Source organism: Myxocyprinus asiaticus, chromosome 32, assembly GCF_019703515.2.
Source record: "Myxocyprinus asiaticus isolate MX2 ecotype Aquarium Trade chromosome 32, UBuf_Myxa_2, whole genome shotgun sequence".
Classification (NCBI taxonomy): domain Eukaryota; kingdom Metazoa; phylum Chordata; class Actinopteri; order Cypriniformes; family Catostomidae; genus Myxocyprinus; species Myxocyprinus asiaticus.
The window spans coordinates 21,632,160-21,648,275 of record NC_059375.1 but is presented as its reverse complement, the minus strand read 5'-3'; the positions used below and the strand labels follow the sequence as shown (position 1 = coordinate 21,648,275).

General features: G+C 40.0%; 1 protein-coding gene across 1 annotated transcript in view; it reads right to left on the bottom strand.

The window, feature by feature from the left end:
* Positions 1-16,116, bottom strand: part of LOC127423673 (protein shisa-9-like) — a 39,391-nt gene that overhangs the window by 19,403 nt on the left and 3,872 nt on the right. The window lies entirely within an intron of this gene.

Here is a 16,116-nt window from a genome sequence, read left to right as displayed (position 1 = left end):
CATGTTTGTAAACAAGCTGCAGTCCCAGTGAGAGACACAAAAGTATGCGAGAGCGTATGGGAAAGAGGCTAAATGTAAGTGAAGTGTTTGAGGAAAAAATCTAATTCATAGATGTACAAAAAAAATCTACATAATATCCTGTATAAAGCCACAGTTGATGCCCGGGTCAAAATTGGCTGGTGGATGCAATAGATGTAACAATTTCTTTAATGGTTATGTTAAAAATATAACCAATGGTTATATAATGGTTATATTATCAAACAGTTTCATTAAAATAATCTGAAGAAAAAAAATTGTATTTTGATAGTCTTGACAAAGTCACAAAAGGAGGGTTAACTATATAAAATATACTAAATTGAACATAAAAAATTACTAAATTCAATTGAAAAAAAAAAACTTTTATTTTAACTGAGCTAAACAGCTACAATTACCTAAATATTTTGCTTCAGAAAAGACACAAAGACTTTTATGCATGGGCTCAAGTGAATCAGTGAATCATTTATTTGAACTGGTTCATTTTTAACCATCTGAAACAAGAAGCTCTAAAATACTGAACAAGCCAGTTCACTACAATGAATAGGACTGGATTGGTGAATCACTTGTTTTAACTGATACAATGACATGAACCGTCCGAACAAACCAATTCAGTTGAATGTTTTGGACTTCCCATAAGAGAGAGAAAGAGAGAGGACAGTTTAGGCAAGTGCATTTAATGAATGTCTTGGTTTGTTTGACTTTTGTGTGTGCAATACAAAGTGACAAAAAAACAATATAGTGTTTAACTCGTTGTTAAAAATACCTTGTTACTAGAACAGCTACACTATTGTGAAAATAGTTTAACTATTGTCATGCTACTGTATAATGTAATAAAGTAGCTAGTTAATAGTTGTGTTTGACTACATGCAGTGCTGTGCAGACCAATTGATACCTATCTTGAAGCAGTGTATGTCAGATAGAAATTCTGTCGGACTGTAGTCACTGTGACACATGCTATCAAAATACCATTAGAGCGAGTCGAGACCAGCCACCTGGCTCACCTGGTGCAGTTCCTCCAAGCTCTGATGACGACACAGTGATTGGCCAGACTCTCCAATGACAACGGTGACATACGTTTCATATGGTTTGTACTGCAGTTTAATGTTTAGTTTTTGGATCGTTCTGCTGACAAAACTTTGAAAAAAAAAACTCTTTTCAAGAACATTCAGTAGACAAAAAACTCCAGACAACATGAGTTGTGGAAAATCAGATGTGATCTAGGAGCTTTTTACAACTTTATATTGTGCATGCCATTGAAGAGATGCAAGTCTATCCCTCACAGCCTCGTTGTCATTCCCATTAAAATCATAGATGGTACTACCGTGAATAATGTCTATGGGATGAGTTCGCAATGACATCATACCATACTACTTTTACTACTTCTGCTATGTAAGTCTATGTTGGTGTCCGTCTTGACGGCTCTCTTTTCAACTCCCCCCACTGCAGCCAGCAAATCTTGCCCATCAGTAAGTTCAAACACAGCTATTTACTTCCTAAAACTGATGCAGGGATGTGGCGTGGCTCATCGGTGTGACCCAGAGAACGCTGCTGCCCTAGGCGACTGCCTATATTGCCTATGCCAAGATCTGCCACTGGATATCAGTAAACTACTGACATGTTTCAGTGTAACATTAATGGTTTGGAGCTGTGTGCCCACAGGCCAATAATCAGCACATTGCCATATTTTATCAATACAGTGATTTATCATCATCTGGCATGTCAACATACGTTTATTGGTGCATTAGTCAGGCAATGAGTTCACACTCAATATGTTCTCTGAACACACTGGCTGTACTCAACCATTAGACAAGTCACATTAAAAAGCAAAGTATGTGTAAGCAGTTGAAATCTCTTAGCACTCTTGTTAGCATCCAGAAAGACTGCAATTATAGAGGGTCTGCTGATACTAATGTCCTAGATTTCACAAACCCCTTTCCTGCATCTGTGGGTCCTCCTGGGTGGTCTGTTCTTCAAATCCTTGACACACCATTATTGCTGTATTTCCAACAGCCTTCACTTGTATCTCTGGTGAGCTCTCTAAGTCTGTCCAACACCCCTTAACCAACATGGACTGTGATGAGATCTAATGTGATTGTCAAGCGCAAGTGCATTGCCCCTTCGCCGGGACAGTGCCATTGGCAGTAGGACACCACAGCCCAAAATAAGAACAACAACACATCAGATTGGCATGAGAATACAGTCATCCACCACAGTCATGACTTCTAAATGCTGGAGACACTTCCAGGTAGGACAGAAAAGACATAGGCAGTGGAGAAAGGAAACAGATTGTAGGTTAATGTAAATGGATGGGAGCAGTCGTTTTGTTGACCTCCTGTGCTGCTTCAGATAAATTCTCACCCTTAGTGCTTTTGGAATTCTCATGATGGGAATAAAACTGAACTCATATTTGAGTATATGACAAACATCATCTGTTTGTTCTAGATCTCCCTGGGGGGCTCACACCTATCGGTAACTGGACTGGGCATTCCTAAACAGTTGTCCTCTCTCAAAATGTCCAGGATATGTGTGCATTAGCATTTTTTGGTCTCCACCACTTGGCAAGACTGTGTAGATTTCTGAGTGTTGTCTGTCTGCTGGACAGGTGTTTTGCTTTGTTAAACCTAAAAAAAATATTAGGGATGTCAATAGATTTAAATTATTAATTGTGTTCAGCCGTGACATAAATTTGTAGCCGAACCCGAATAGTTTACCCAAAAATCTCTCATCATTTACTCAACCTCATGCCATCCCAAATGTTCCTTTCTTCTGCAGAACACAAATTAAGATTTTTAGAAGAATATTTCAGCTCTGTAGGTCCTCACAATGCAAGTGAATGGCACCAATATTTTGAAGGTCCAAAAAGCACATAAAGGCACCATAAAAGTACTCCATATGATCTAATCATCAAGATGGCACCGCGGATGGCTGCCTCGGTGTGTAGCTCTTCAGTTCTTTTGTTGTTTTTGTTTGTTTGTCCTGTGTTTAGTAATATTTTTCCAGTCAGTTTTACCAGGGACGAACTGCTGAACATTCGGCAGCATATACCAGACAACCTTTTCCCTGTTTTTGAATATTCGGATGTTTTGCTAGACATTTTAGTTGGAGGCGCAGCTCTGCTGTTCAAGAGACGCAGGCGAGGGAGACGAGCAGGCACGCTGGTCAGGCTGCGTCGGCGCGGATTTCGTACAGCGCTGCCGAGTATTCATCTTGCGAATCTCTGCTCTTCCCAACAAAACGGACGAACTACATCTCACCTGTACAAACAAGGATTTTTCAACCTCTGCTGCCTTGTGCTTCACAGAAACCTGGTTGAGTGAAGCCATTCTGGACAGCGTGTTACATCTGCAGGGCTTCCAGCTGTTCAGAGCGGATCGCATCGCGGAGTTAATGGGGAAAACGAGAGGCGGTTGAACATGCATTTACATCAATGAAAGTTGGTGTACAGATGTAACAACTTTAAAGAGGATGCACTGTCCTAATTTGGAAGCGCTCTTTATTAACTGTAAGCCTTTCTACTCACCGCTGGAGTTTTCCTCGTTTATTCTGGTGAGTGTGTATATCGCGCCAAACACGTGTTTGAATGCCGTGTTGCAACAGCTGGCTGATCAAATCACAGACACAAAACAAAAATACCCGGACTCAGTTATTATTATTCTTGGGGATTTTAACAAAGCAAATCTCACACGTGAACTGCCCAAATACAGACAGCACATTACATGCCCCACCAGAGACAGGAACATACAGGATCATTGTTACACAACAATAAAGGATGCATATCGCTCTGTCCCTAGAGCAGCTTTGGTTCACTGTCTGGTTCATCTTCTTCCAACCTACAGGCAGAAATTAAAATCAAACAAGCCAGTAGTAAGGACCGTAAAGTGATGGACCAATGAAGCAGAGCGGGAACTACAAGCCTGCTTTGATTGCACGGATTGGAGTGTTTTTGAGGCTGCAGCCACAGACCTGGATGAGCTCACAGATACTGTTACATCATACATCAGTTTCTGTGAGGATATGTGCATTCCTACTAGGACTTATTTAAAGTTCAACAATGACAAACCGTGGTTTACAGCAGAGCTCAGGCAGCTTCGTCAGGCCAAAGAGGATGCTTACAGGGGTGAGGATAAAGTCTTGTACAATCAGGCCAGGAACACACTGAACAAGGAAATCAGAGTGGCTAAAAGAAGATACTCTGAGAAGCTGAAAAACAAGTTTTCAGCTAACGACCCTGCATCAGTGTGGAGTGGCATGAAACAAGTCACAAATGACAGGACTCCTACCCCCAACCCTGTGGTGGACCAACAACTGGTTGACGACCTGAATATGTTCTTCTGCAGATTTAAAAGGCCCAATCACACACCCTACACCCACTCTGACCTTCACACAAACACCAACACCTCCTGCAACCCCCCTCCCCCCTCCTGCTACTCAACCTGCACTTAAGATCTGTGAAGATGATGTGAGCCGGGTCTTTCAGAAACAGAAGACGAGGAAAGCTTCAGGCCCAGATGGCGTCTCACCAGCATGCCTTCGATCCTGTGCTAACCAGCTGGCCCCTATCTTCACACAGATCTTCAATAGATCACTGGAGCAGTGTGAAGTCCCATGCTGTTTCAAATGCTCAATCATTATTCCTGTCCCAAAGAAACCAAAAATCACAGGACTTAATGACTACAGACCTGTCGCCCTGATGTCTGTGGTCATGGAATAATTTGAGAGACTGGTGTTGGCCCAGCTGAAGAACATCACTGGACCCTTTCTAGATCCCCTTCAATTTGCTTATCAAGCAAACAGGTCTGTGGATGATGCAGTCAACATGGGATTGCATCATATCCTGCAACATCTGGACAGACCAGGGACATATGCAAGGATCCTTTTTGTGGACTTCAGTTTGGCTTTCAACACCATCATCCCAGTTATATTCCAGAATAAATTACACCAACTCTCTGTTCCCATGTCTATCTGTCAGTGGATTACCAGCTTTCTGACAGATAGGCAGCAGCTTGTGAAATGGGAAACTCACTTCCAGCACCTGTACAATCAGCACTGGTGTCCCCCAGGGATGTGTGCTCTCCCCACTCTCGCCAAGGACCCCTCTGTCAAGCTCCTGAAGTTTGCAGATGACACCACTGTCATCGGCCTCATCCGAGATAACGATGAGTCTGCATACAGAAGGGAGGTTGAACAGCTGGCTGTCTGGTGCAGTCAAAACAACCTTGAGCTGAACACACTCAAAACGGTGGAGATGATTGTGGACTTTTGGAGAAACACCCCAACATTGACTCCCCTCACCATTCTATACAGCACTGTGGCAGCAGTGGAATCATTCAGGTTCCTGGGCACTACCATCTCACAGGACCTGAAGTGGGAGACACACATTGACTCCATTGTGAAAAAGGCCTAGCAGAGGTTGTACTTCCTTCACCAGCTGAGGAAGTTCAACCTGCCACAGGCGCTGCTGATACAGTTCTACTCAGCAGTCACTGAGTCTGTCCTCTGCACCTCAATATCTGTCTGGTTTGGTTCAGCTACGAAATCAGACATCAGAAGGCTACAAAGGACAGTTCGGACTGCTGAGAGGATTATTGGTTGCCCCTGCCCCGCCTTCAAGAACTATACACTTCCAGAGTGAGGAAAAAGGCTGGAAAAATCACTCTGGACCCCACTTACCCTGCCCATTACCTTTTTGAACTGTTGCCTTCTGGCGGATGCTTCAGAGCTCTGAGCACCAGAACCATCAGGCACAGGAACAGATTTTTCCCTTAGGCTATCCATCTCATGAACAGTTAAATTGCCCCATTGAGAAATAACTATGTGCAATACACAGTTTATTCTTTTTTTATCCAACACATCCAACCTCTTCTGCCATTTCATTCCTCTAAAAAATTTCATTTCCACTGTACATAACAGATTTGTATTTTGCACTGTACATAACAGATAACAGATTTGTATTAGATTTGCACTATGTATGTGTATGTGTGTATGTATGTATGTATGTGTGTGTCTGTGTGTGTGTGTGTGTGTGTGTGTGTGTGTATTTACATATGTGTATAATTCTTTTTTTTTTTTTTTTGTATTATTATTTATGTCTTGCTGCTGTTTTTGTATTGTTTTTGTATTGTTGTACACTGGAAGCTCCTGTCACCAAGACAAATTCCTTGTATGTGTAAGCATACTTGGCAATAAAGCTGATTCTGATTCTGATTCTGATATGACTCCAGTGGTTAAATCCATATCTTTTGAAAATATATGATAGATGTGGGTGAGAAACAGATCAAAATTTAAGTCCTTTTTTACTATAAATTCTCCTCCCTGCCCAGTAGGTGGTGATATGCACAAAGAATGTGAATCCCAAAAACAAAAGAAGAAGAAAGTGAAAGTGGAGATTGAGAGTAAAATATATTTACATGATATAAAATTATGAAAAGGAGTTGTTTTCCCCCTTGATGTTGAAAGAAATATGTTGAAATATTCTTACATATTTCTTACGGCAGAGTTTCTAGAATTATGGACAAGTGCTCCAGCCATGTTAAACATGCATGGTCTTACAAACATTACAAATGGCAGTGTCGGTTCTAGCTTGTATGGCGCCCAACACGCCCCCAAAGTTGTTGATGGGGGGTTGGGGGTGGGGGGCTTATATAAACGTTATTAAGGGGGGGGTGGTGTGGTTGTATGGTGCCTTGGGCGAAACCCACTTCAACATGTCCACAAAGTTGTTGACCGGGGGGCTGTGTGGGTGCCTCGTGCCACCCCCCCACAAGATGCCGCCCTGGGCAACTGCACGTCACCCATGCCTAAATCCGCTACTGACAAATGGCATCTATGTGTGGTAACAGATCGGACCAGTTATATTTGTGAATCGATGTCTCAAAAGTTATCAGAAAAGCAAAAGTGCATTCCTTTACATTTATGAAGCAGAGTACAAAATCAGTTAGCGGAACCAAAACTAACTTTACTGTACTAATGCAGTAGTTTGATCTTTTTACTGTTTTATTGTTTAAAAGTGGCTTAAATATTATTAATGATAATGCTAAGTGATTATCCAGTATAACATAAGTTATAAGGAACAAATTTCAGGCTTGGTGTGGGTATGTGGATGTACATAAGACACAAAAGGTTGGGAAACACAGGCCTAATCAGTAGGCATTTCATAAAATATTAATTTATCAATTATTGATCGGCACGTTATTTTAGCGATGTATTTTTGAGGCATCGATACGATATATTAACATTAGCCAACATTTAAATTAGAAGCCTAATTTGCATGTTTTCCAACTCACTCAGCTGGGCTTCTGTTGAATGTTTGCTGTTGGGAGACCACAAGGGGATGATATAACATTTACTGAAGCAGGTCACAAGGTACAGGTATCACAACACCAGACCTGTATTTTAGAGCTCCTTGCAAAGGACGCATACACACAAAAGTTACGAAGGTTTTTGTAGTTCTTCAAGAATGAAAGACATGTTAATGAGTTTGCAGGTTAGTGTATGAAACTGGTTTAACTGCGCAAACTGAACGATTAGAAATTATTATGGAATGATTATGGAATTTCTCTGTATGTATCTTTGAAGAGGTTTCATTCAAGCTGTCAAACTACAAAAAGACATACTTATAACTGAAAATACATTATGTAGGCTATACACTGATCAGCCACAACATTAAAACCACCTGCCTAATATTGTGTAGGTCCCCCTCATGACACCAAAACAGCACCAATCTGCATCTCATAATAGCATTCTGAGATGCTATTCTTCTTACCACAATTGTACAGAGCAGTTATCTGAGTTACTGTAGACTTTGTCAGTTCAAACCTTTCTGGCCAGTCTCTGTTTTGGTACTATTCGGAGTAAATTCTAGAGATTGTTGTGTGTGAAATTCCCAGGAGATCAGCAGTTACAGAAATACTCAAACCAACTCAAACTGCTGATCTCCTGGGATTTTCACACACAACAGTTTCTAGAATTTACCCCGAATGGTGCCAAAAACAAAAAATATCCAGTGAACGGTAGTTCTGTGGACAGAAATGCCTTGTTGATGAGGGAGGTTAACAGAGAATGGCCAGACTTGTTCGAACTGACAAAGTCTATGGTAACTCAGATAACCGCTCTGTACAATTGTGGTAAGAAGAATAGCATCTCAGAATGCTATTCTGAGATGCGGGTTGACACTGTTTTGGCGGCACGTGGGGGACCTACACAGTATTAGGCAAATGGTTTTAATGTTATGGCTGATCAGTGTATGAAAGATGCATATAAACAATATACACTATATTGCCAAAAGTATTCGCTCACCCATCCAAATAATTGAATTCAGGTGTTCCAATCACTTCCATGGCCACAGGTGTATAAAATGAAGCACCTAGGCATGCAGACTGCTTCTACAAACATTTGTGAAAGAATGGGCCGCTCTCAGGAGCTCAGTGAATTCCAGCGTGGTACTGTGATAGCATGCCACCTGTGCAACAAGTCCAGTCTTGAAATTTCCTCGCTACTAAATATTCCACAGTCAACTGTCAGTGGTATTATAACAAAGTGGAAGCAATTGGGAATGACAGCAACTCAGCCACGAAGTGGTAGGCCACGTAAAATGACAGAGCGGGGTCAGCGGATGCTGAGGCGCATAGTGCGCAGAGGTCGCCAACTTTCTGCAGAGTCAATCGCTACAGACCTCCAAAGTTCATGTGGCCTTCAGATTAGCTCAAGAACAGTGCGTAGAGAGCTTCATGGAATGGGTTTCCATGGCCGAGCAGCTGCATCCAAGCCATACATCACCAAGTGCAATGCAAAGCGTCGGATGCAGTGGTGTAAAGCACGCTGCCACTGGACTCTAGAGCAGTGGAGTCGCGTTCTCTGGAGTGACGAATCACGCTTCTCCATCTGGCAATCTGTTGGATGAGTCTGGGTTTGGCGGTTGCCAGGAGAACGGTACTTGTCTGACTGCATTGTGCCAACTGTGAAGTTTGGTGGAGGGGGGATTATGGTGTGGGGTTGTTTTTCAGGAGCTGGGCTTGGCCCCTTAGTTCCAGTGAAAGGAACTCTGAATGCTTCAGCATACCAAGAGATTTTGGACAATTCCATGCTCCCAACTTTGTGGGAACAGTTTGGGGATGGCCCCTTCCTGTTCCAACATGACTGCGCACCAGTGCACAAAGCAAGGTCCATAAAGACATGGATGAGCGAGTTTGGTGTGGAAGAACTTGACTGGCCTGCACAGAGTCCTGACCTCAACCCGATAGAGCACCTTTGGAATGAATTAGAGCGAAGACTGCGAGCCAGGCCTTCTCGTCCAACATCAGTGTCTGACCTCACAAATGCGCTTCTGGAAGAATGGTCAAAAATTCCCATAAACACACTCCTAAACCTTGTGGAAAGCCTTCCCAGAAGAGTTGAAGCTGTTATAGCTGCAAAGGGTGGGCCGACGTCATATTAAACCCTATGGATTAAGAATGGGATGTCACTTAAGTTCATATGCATCTAAAGGCAGATGAGCGAATACTTTTGGCAATATAGTGTATCATCCACTGATGGCTAGAGTAAATAATCTTTGTCCTTTGATAATGATTTGGGTCGAATTTAATGGAAAACTATGCGTTACACTCCGTGGTGCCGTAGAGTTTTGAGCAGCCTCGAGAGACGGTGAGCCCACGGTGTGTGCGTACATACCTTCATAGAAAATAATTATTTTGAATTTTCAGATTCTAATCATCTTGTTAGAATTGAAGGAAGAATGGATGGAGCAAAATATAGGGAAATACTGCAAGAGAACCTGCTTCAGGCCGCTAAAAAATTTAAGCTTGGGAGGAAATTAACCTTTCAGCAGGACAATGATCCCAAGCAAAAGGCCAAAGCAACACTGGAGTGGCTCAAGAACAAAAAGATAAATGTCCTACAGTAGCCCAGTCAAAGTCCTGATCTCAATCTTATTGAGAATCTGTGGCATTATTTGAAAATTGCAGTCCACAAGCGTCACCCAACCAACCTGAACAACCTGGAGCAAATCTGCCAAGAAGAATGGGCCAAAATCACTTCATCACTGTGTGCAAAGCTGGTACATATGTACCCCAAAAGACTTAAAGCAGTTATTGCAGCAAAAGGTGGCTCGACCAAATATTAATGTGTGGGGGATGAATACTTATGCAAGCAAGATATTTCAGTTTTTTTATTTTTCATAAAAATATTTCCCAACAAAAAAACAATGTCACCTTACAATAATTGATTTTGAGTTTCAGTGTTTTCAAATAAAATATCAATCAGAATGAAATTTCAGTGTACCATTTGTAATTCGGTAATATGAGAGAATTGGTCAGGGGTCTGAATACTTTTGCAAGGCACTGTATGTGTCGTGGTGAGTATGCACATTCAGTGCACTCATGACACACTGAAAAGTTTACAGAATAATACAGGTGTGTCTGTGGCTGAAAGACAATGGAAGCATCTACTGTATATCAAAAGACAAAGAAAGGCAACACAGAAAAAAGATTTTTGTGCTTTTCAAATAGTTTCATTGGCTGCCATTAGGTTATTGAAATTTAAATGATGGTTTATTATATTGTTCGAATTAAGTCAGAGCTCTTGGTGGGGTCCCCATTTTCTCTTTTATGCCTTCATAAATATGATGGTGTTAATAGTTTAACTATTCATACTATTCATTTCTATTATGATTAATGAGCATGCACCCAAGACACCCAAGTGGGTGAGATGGGATATTGCAGCTGCTAAAAAGGGGACACTGGGATAGCACTACTGCAGAGTCCTTCCTAAGGGGCTCAGACATACAACTGCCAGACATTGTCCTGACAGCAAGCTATGCTGGATCACAAGCAATGCTATTCGACATGATTGTTTAATCACAATAGTGTCCTAATATTTTATCTTTCATTTCAGCAAATTGATGCAAGCAGTGAGCTTGAGCTTACAAACCGTATCAGGCCTTGCTTTGTATGGACATTTATATGTCTACTTATTATGCAAGAAAACATCTTAACTCAAACCAGTGGCGGATTTAGGCACGGGCAGTTGCCCAGGGTGGCATCTTGTGGGGGGGCGGCACGATATGCCCCCCCCTTCAACAAATTTGGGGGCGTGTTGAAACGGGTTTCACCCAGGGTGCCATACAAGCTAGAACCGCTACTGCATCTAACATTTTACATGTACAGATATGCATTATATTTTACATATATTGTTTGTGGCACCATTCTGAGTAAACTCTAGAGATTGTTGTGCGTGAAAATCCCAGGAGATCAGCAGTTACGGAAACACTGAAACCAGCCCGACTGGCACCAACAATGCCACGGTCGACATCACAGAGATCACATTTTTCCCCATTCTGATGGTTGATGTGAACATTAAATGAAGCTCCTGACCTGTATCTGCATGATTTTATGCACTTCACTGCTGCCACACAATTGGCTAATTAGATAATCGCATGAATAAGTATGTGTACAGGTGTTCCCTATAAAGTACTCAGTGACTGTATAGATATCAGTACAAAACAGTCGTAGCCTAATGAGCTTCAATGTCTTTTTTTATTCAATGGGATAATTAATATCCTTGTCTCATTTAATTGTAATAATCATTATATTATATAATTTATTGCAGCAATGTAACTGGCTGCAATGCGGTCATTCCAGTGAAAACTTGCACGGGCTGCCCTGTCAGAATTCCTCTGTGCACTTCCTTTTGTGCGCAACATGACTCTCGATCTTTGGATTCGAGTTAAGTAATTTTATCAGCAATTATTCTTAGAGTGCCATATCTAATTATATTACAAGTGGAACAACTTGGCCTTCCTTAATGCAATGTAGAACTGAATTATTTGTGTAATGCTTTAGCTGCAGAAAGCCAATTAGTCAAATTTACATTGTGTCAACCCAATAGCCCCTCACGCCGTTTACGTAATGTGCACAGTTTTATTCAAAATGATTAGTATTATTCCATGCTATTTTGTGTTATACCTCAACTGGCTTTTATCCAAAGCGAGTTACAAATGAGAAATAATACACCAAAAGCAATTCATCCAAGAGGATCCAGTAGTATGAGAAGTGCCATGATACACAGTTCCAGAATTGCTCATAAGAGTACAAACTAGTACAGAGATGTATGTGAGGCAACAGAAAGAGAGTGGAATACACATGAAGTAGAGTTTTTCATTATCCTCTGCGCTTTTCCATATGGATAAATTTGCAGCAAAAGTTTGGTGGCTTATTCAAAGCAATATTTGTGTCTTCATCCTTATCCTATTCTATCGTTCTTCCACACTTTCTCACTCTTTGTATTTTATTAAGATCCATTTCAGGTGACCACAAGTGGAGAGTTCATCCCAGACAACAGCAAATGATCACCTGCTCACCAATCAATCATCCATTGCACTAAAATAAGGGACTTAAACTTTTCCGGTTATGTGTGGCTTTTAAAGGAAATAACTGACTAATCAGAAAATAAAATGTAAAAAAACTGCATACATGTACATGCACAAGAAGACTTCACGTAACTTCCTCAGTATGCAAGATATCAACACAGCAACACAGATGAGAAGTACACACATCTGAAGCTCAGGTAATACAGCGGGTTCACTAAAATAAGTGTGAATTCTGCTCAAAAGATTTCATTTGTGCTTATATAAAAATTCTGAGTATAATTTGAAGTAAGAATGGTCATTCTGTTCTCTCTCACTCTATCAAAATTCTGAATTTACATGTATGTGAATCAGGGACATCATGCCCCTATCCTTTTATATATATATATATATACACACTTTATTGTGTCTTTCCATTCAAAACCTTTCATATTGCACTGTACAATCCCTTAACATTCCTTTTATAAAGACACCATTATTTTTCTCTTTTTTTATGTGTTAATAATTGTCCCACCATCAACACACTTTTCAAATTGACAAAAAAAATAAAATAAATACATTTATAATTAAGCAAATAAGTTCATGTATATAGTATGTCCAAAAGTTAACTTGTATGCACATACTTATATCATACGCCTATACACATAATACATGAACATAATACATAATACGTAAACGTAGTACATAAACACATATATACAAACATAAAAAAGGGGGAGCTTTATAAAAAGAATTTCGTCAATTAATTATTTACTTTCTTATCTACCTACTTATTCATTCATTTCAATGGTGCCCATCTTTTTTCAAAAATCTCTCTTTTATCATTCATTTAATATGTTATCTCCATAGAATGAACTTTAAAAACTAACTCTAGCCAATCTTTTCAGACAGGGGATTCTTGTCTTCTCCAAAGTCTTGTTATTGCTGTAATTCTCAATATTCTAAATAAATATAACTCATCTCTATAAAGAACTGTAGGACATATTCCTAAAACTATATTTTGCACTTTTATTATGTTTGATTTCTTAAAATTTGTTCTATTGTCTGAATGACTTCTGTCCAGAATACTTTCATTTTTTTGCAAGAGTAACAAGACACAACAAGGCACAACATTACACCCTCTCCAACATCATGCACCTATTTTTTGAGGGGGCACCAGTGGCAGTTTTGGCACACTTGGTGCCCTAATTGAAATAAGACATGACCAAAGAAAAATGTTATTTTTTTATTATTATTATTAATTTAGATCAATGTAAAATGCAAGACAATCTGCACTGTAAAAAGTGATAACCTGCAATTATTACTTTAAGGAGCAATTTCTACCTGATCTAACCTTTAAAAATCAAATTTTGTTGGTTTAACCTAAAATATTCAGGTTGATTCAGTCATGTTAAATAATACTTTTGACTTGAATCAAAGTAGTTAATTTGAAGCATATGAGAATGAAGGACATTTTTTTCAGTGTAGTGTTACAGTTTTTGCTTATCATGCAAGGGCCCCAGGTACAAATCCCAAAATAAACTAAGCAAAATTGCAGCTAGTAATCACCATGCATTTTTGTAGTACAAATAGATTGTGCATTTTGACGAAACCTCTTTTGTTCCACTGGATAAAGTCATACGAGTTTGAAGCAACATGAGGACAAACTTTTCAGTTTAAAGCAAATAATCTGTGGGACTGTAGGTATGACTCAATTGGACTGACCAAGCTTCAATGTCTGAATGTGAGTGATCTCTGCCACACCGTTTTAGACAAACACCTTTTTTTAACCAAAAGATAAAAGAAAAAATGCAACATCATTATCCATATATCAAAATCCACTTGATTAAAGAATCTAATGGGGCATGTGCAGGGGCGGACTGGGAAGAGAAATCGGCCCAGGATTTTACATAGAAACTGGCCCAAAAGTTGTTGGGTCGCTGTACTTTTCTGCATATCGCTGCCCCCTTCCGCATATCGCGGTGCCATTTTTGTGGCACATTCTGCATAACGTGGTGGCCCATTTCAGCTTATCGCGGCCCATTCAGCCCTGTTTCGCGGCCGGCCCCCCTGGGCATGTGGTTGTAATGTGGAAGAGGTTTTTTACAAAGACTGTTTTGATAAATATGGAGAGCCCCATTGAAAGCCAGCAGCCATAAAAGAAGACGAGAAAATGCACTGAGAGAAGAAAGATAAAGAGAGAGGTTAGAAATGAAATTATTTGGGTGTAACCAAAGGGTCTCACACTATACAATGTGATATCTCAAAAGATCTCGGCCCCTCAGGACACCCATACTGCAAATCTGAGAGCATAGTACTCTGCTGCTCAGCATGCTAATTACTTTTTTATAACTGTGGATGGGATATTGTATGGCACAGAATCTTGCCTTTGGCCAGAGCATGCTCTTTAAGCTGTGATCTGAACCATGTACGTTCTCCCAAAGTATCACTGCTGGAATCCACAATGAATCATGGCTTACATTGTCTGTGTTGTCTATGTTATTTCCAACCCTCATTTTATGACCTTCTTTGTTCAGCAGTGGCATATACTGTATTTCAAGGAAAATAAGCAATTTTCTGTGCATACATAGCAGTACTAGAACTTTGACCAACATACTGTATGTTGAGTGAAATTATTTAGAATTAAAAACAAATGTTTGATGTTCTTTTTTATGGTGAGAATGGACATTTTTATAAATAAGTTCTCTAGAGCTGTGAAGTGCAGCAGTATCCTCAAAAAGAGTTCATCTGTAGAAAAGTTGCTTAAAGCAGAGTGTTAATCTCAGGAGAACTCTTAATCTTGTAAAAACTGTTAATCTGGTGTGCAGTGTTCAGCATGTGGGAAATGCTCTATCTGGGAGAGGTGTTAATCTCAGAAAAGTTCTAATCTTCAGATGAATGCTTTCGTCTTGGAAGTGTGTTCATCTCGATGGGGGTATTTGCATTATTGGGTCATTTCATGTCTAAAATGGGGAGGGTTACTGCAGAATGCTGGCAGAATTATAAATACTCTGTATTTTCTTTCATTGCACATGACAGGTAATTTGATATTCATAAAAGGATTTTATATATCTTGAATGGTGAGAAAAACAAGTGCGATTTGAGCACATACCGGACCGGGAATGGAGGAATGAGATTCGGAGGGAAAGGAATGGAGAAGGATAACTGGGTGTTGAGAAAAGAAGGATGAAATATTTAAGGAAGCTCTATCCTCATGCAACTCTGCATACACATGCATGGCCATTGTAGTTTGGCTTCGCTATACGCAACTCATAATTTAATTTCATTTAAACCGACTGATCTCAGCTGAGGAGACTCTGTGCTGTCAGTAAAGTGTTAAAATTTCGATGTACGTGTCATGTGACAAAACAACATGCCACCAATAACAGCTGAGTTTGTCTTTGGGAGAAATGCCAACAAAACTACATCTGTTAAGAAACCTAATTAAGTTTTTACATTGAAACCTGTTTCAGTCAAAAGATTGGAGTCTCTAATTTCATCCAATATGCCATTTTTAAAATTTGAGCGATTTATTGCGAAACGCCACGCAGCTAAATACAATGTACACTAATGTGTAAAATAGCACAACGTTTTCATTAGAAATCTTATATTTACTGTGCAATATTGCCAGTGATGTGCAGTAGCTTCTCTAAAAATAGCAAAGCTATTAGCTTAACTACATCTCTGAGTAGCGAGGTGGTAGCTTCGCTAGTTTTTAAATCAAGTAGCTTTTCAATAGCAAA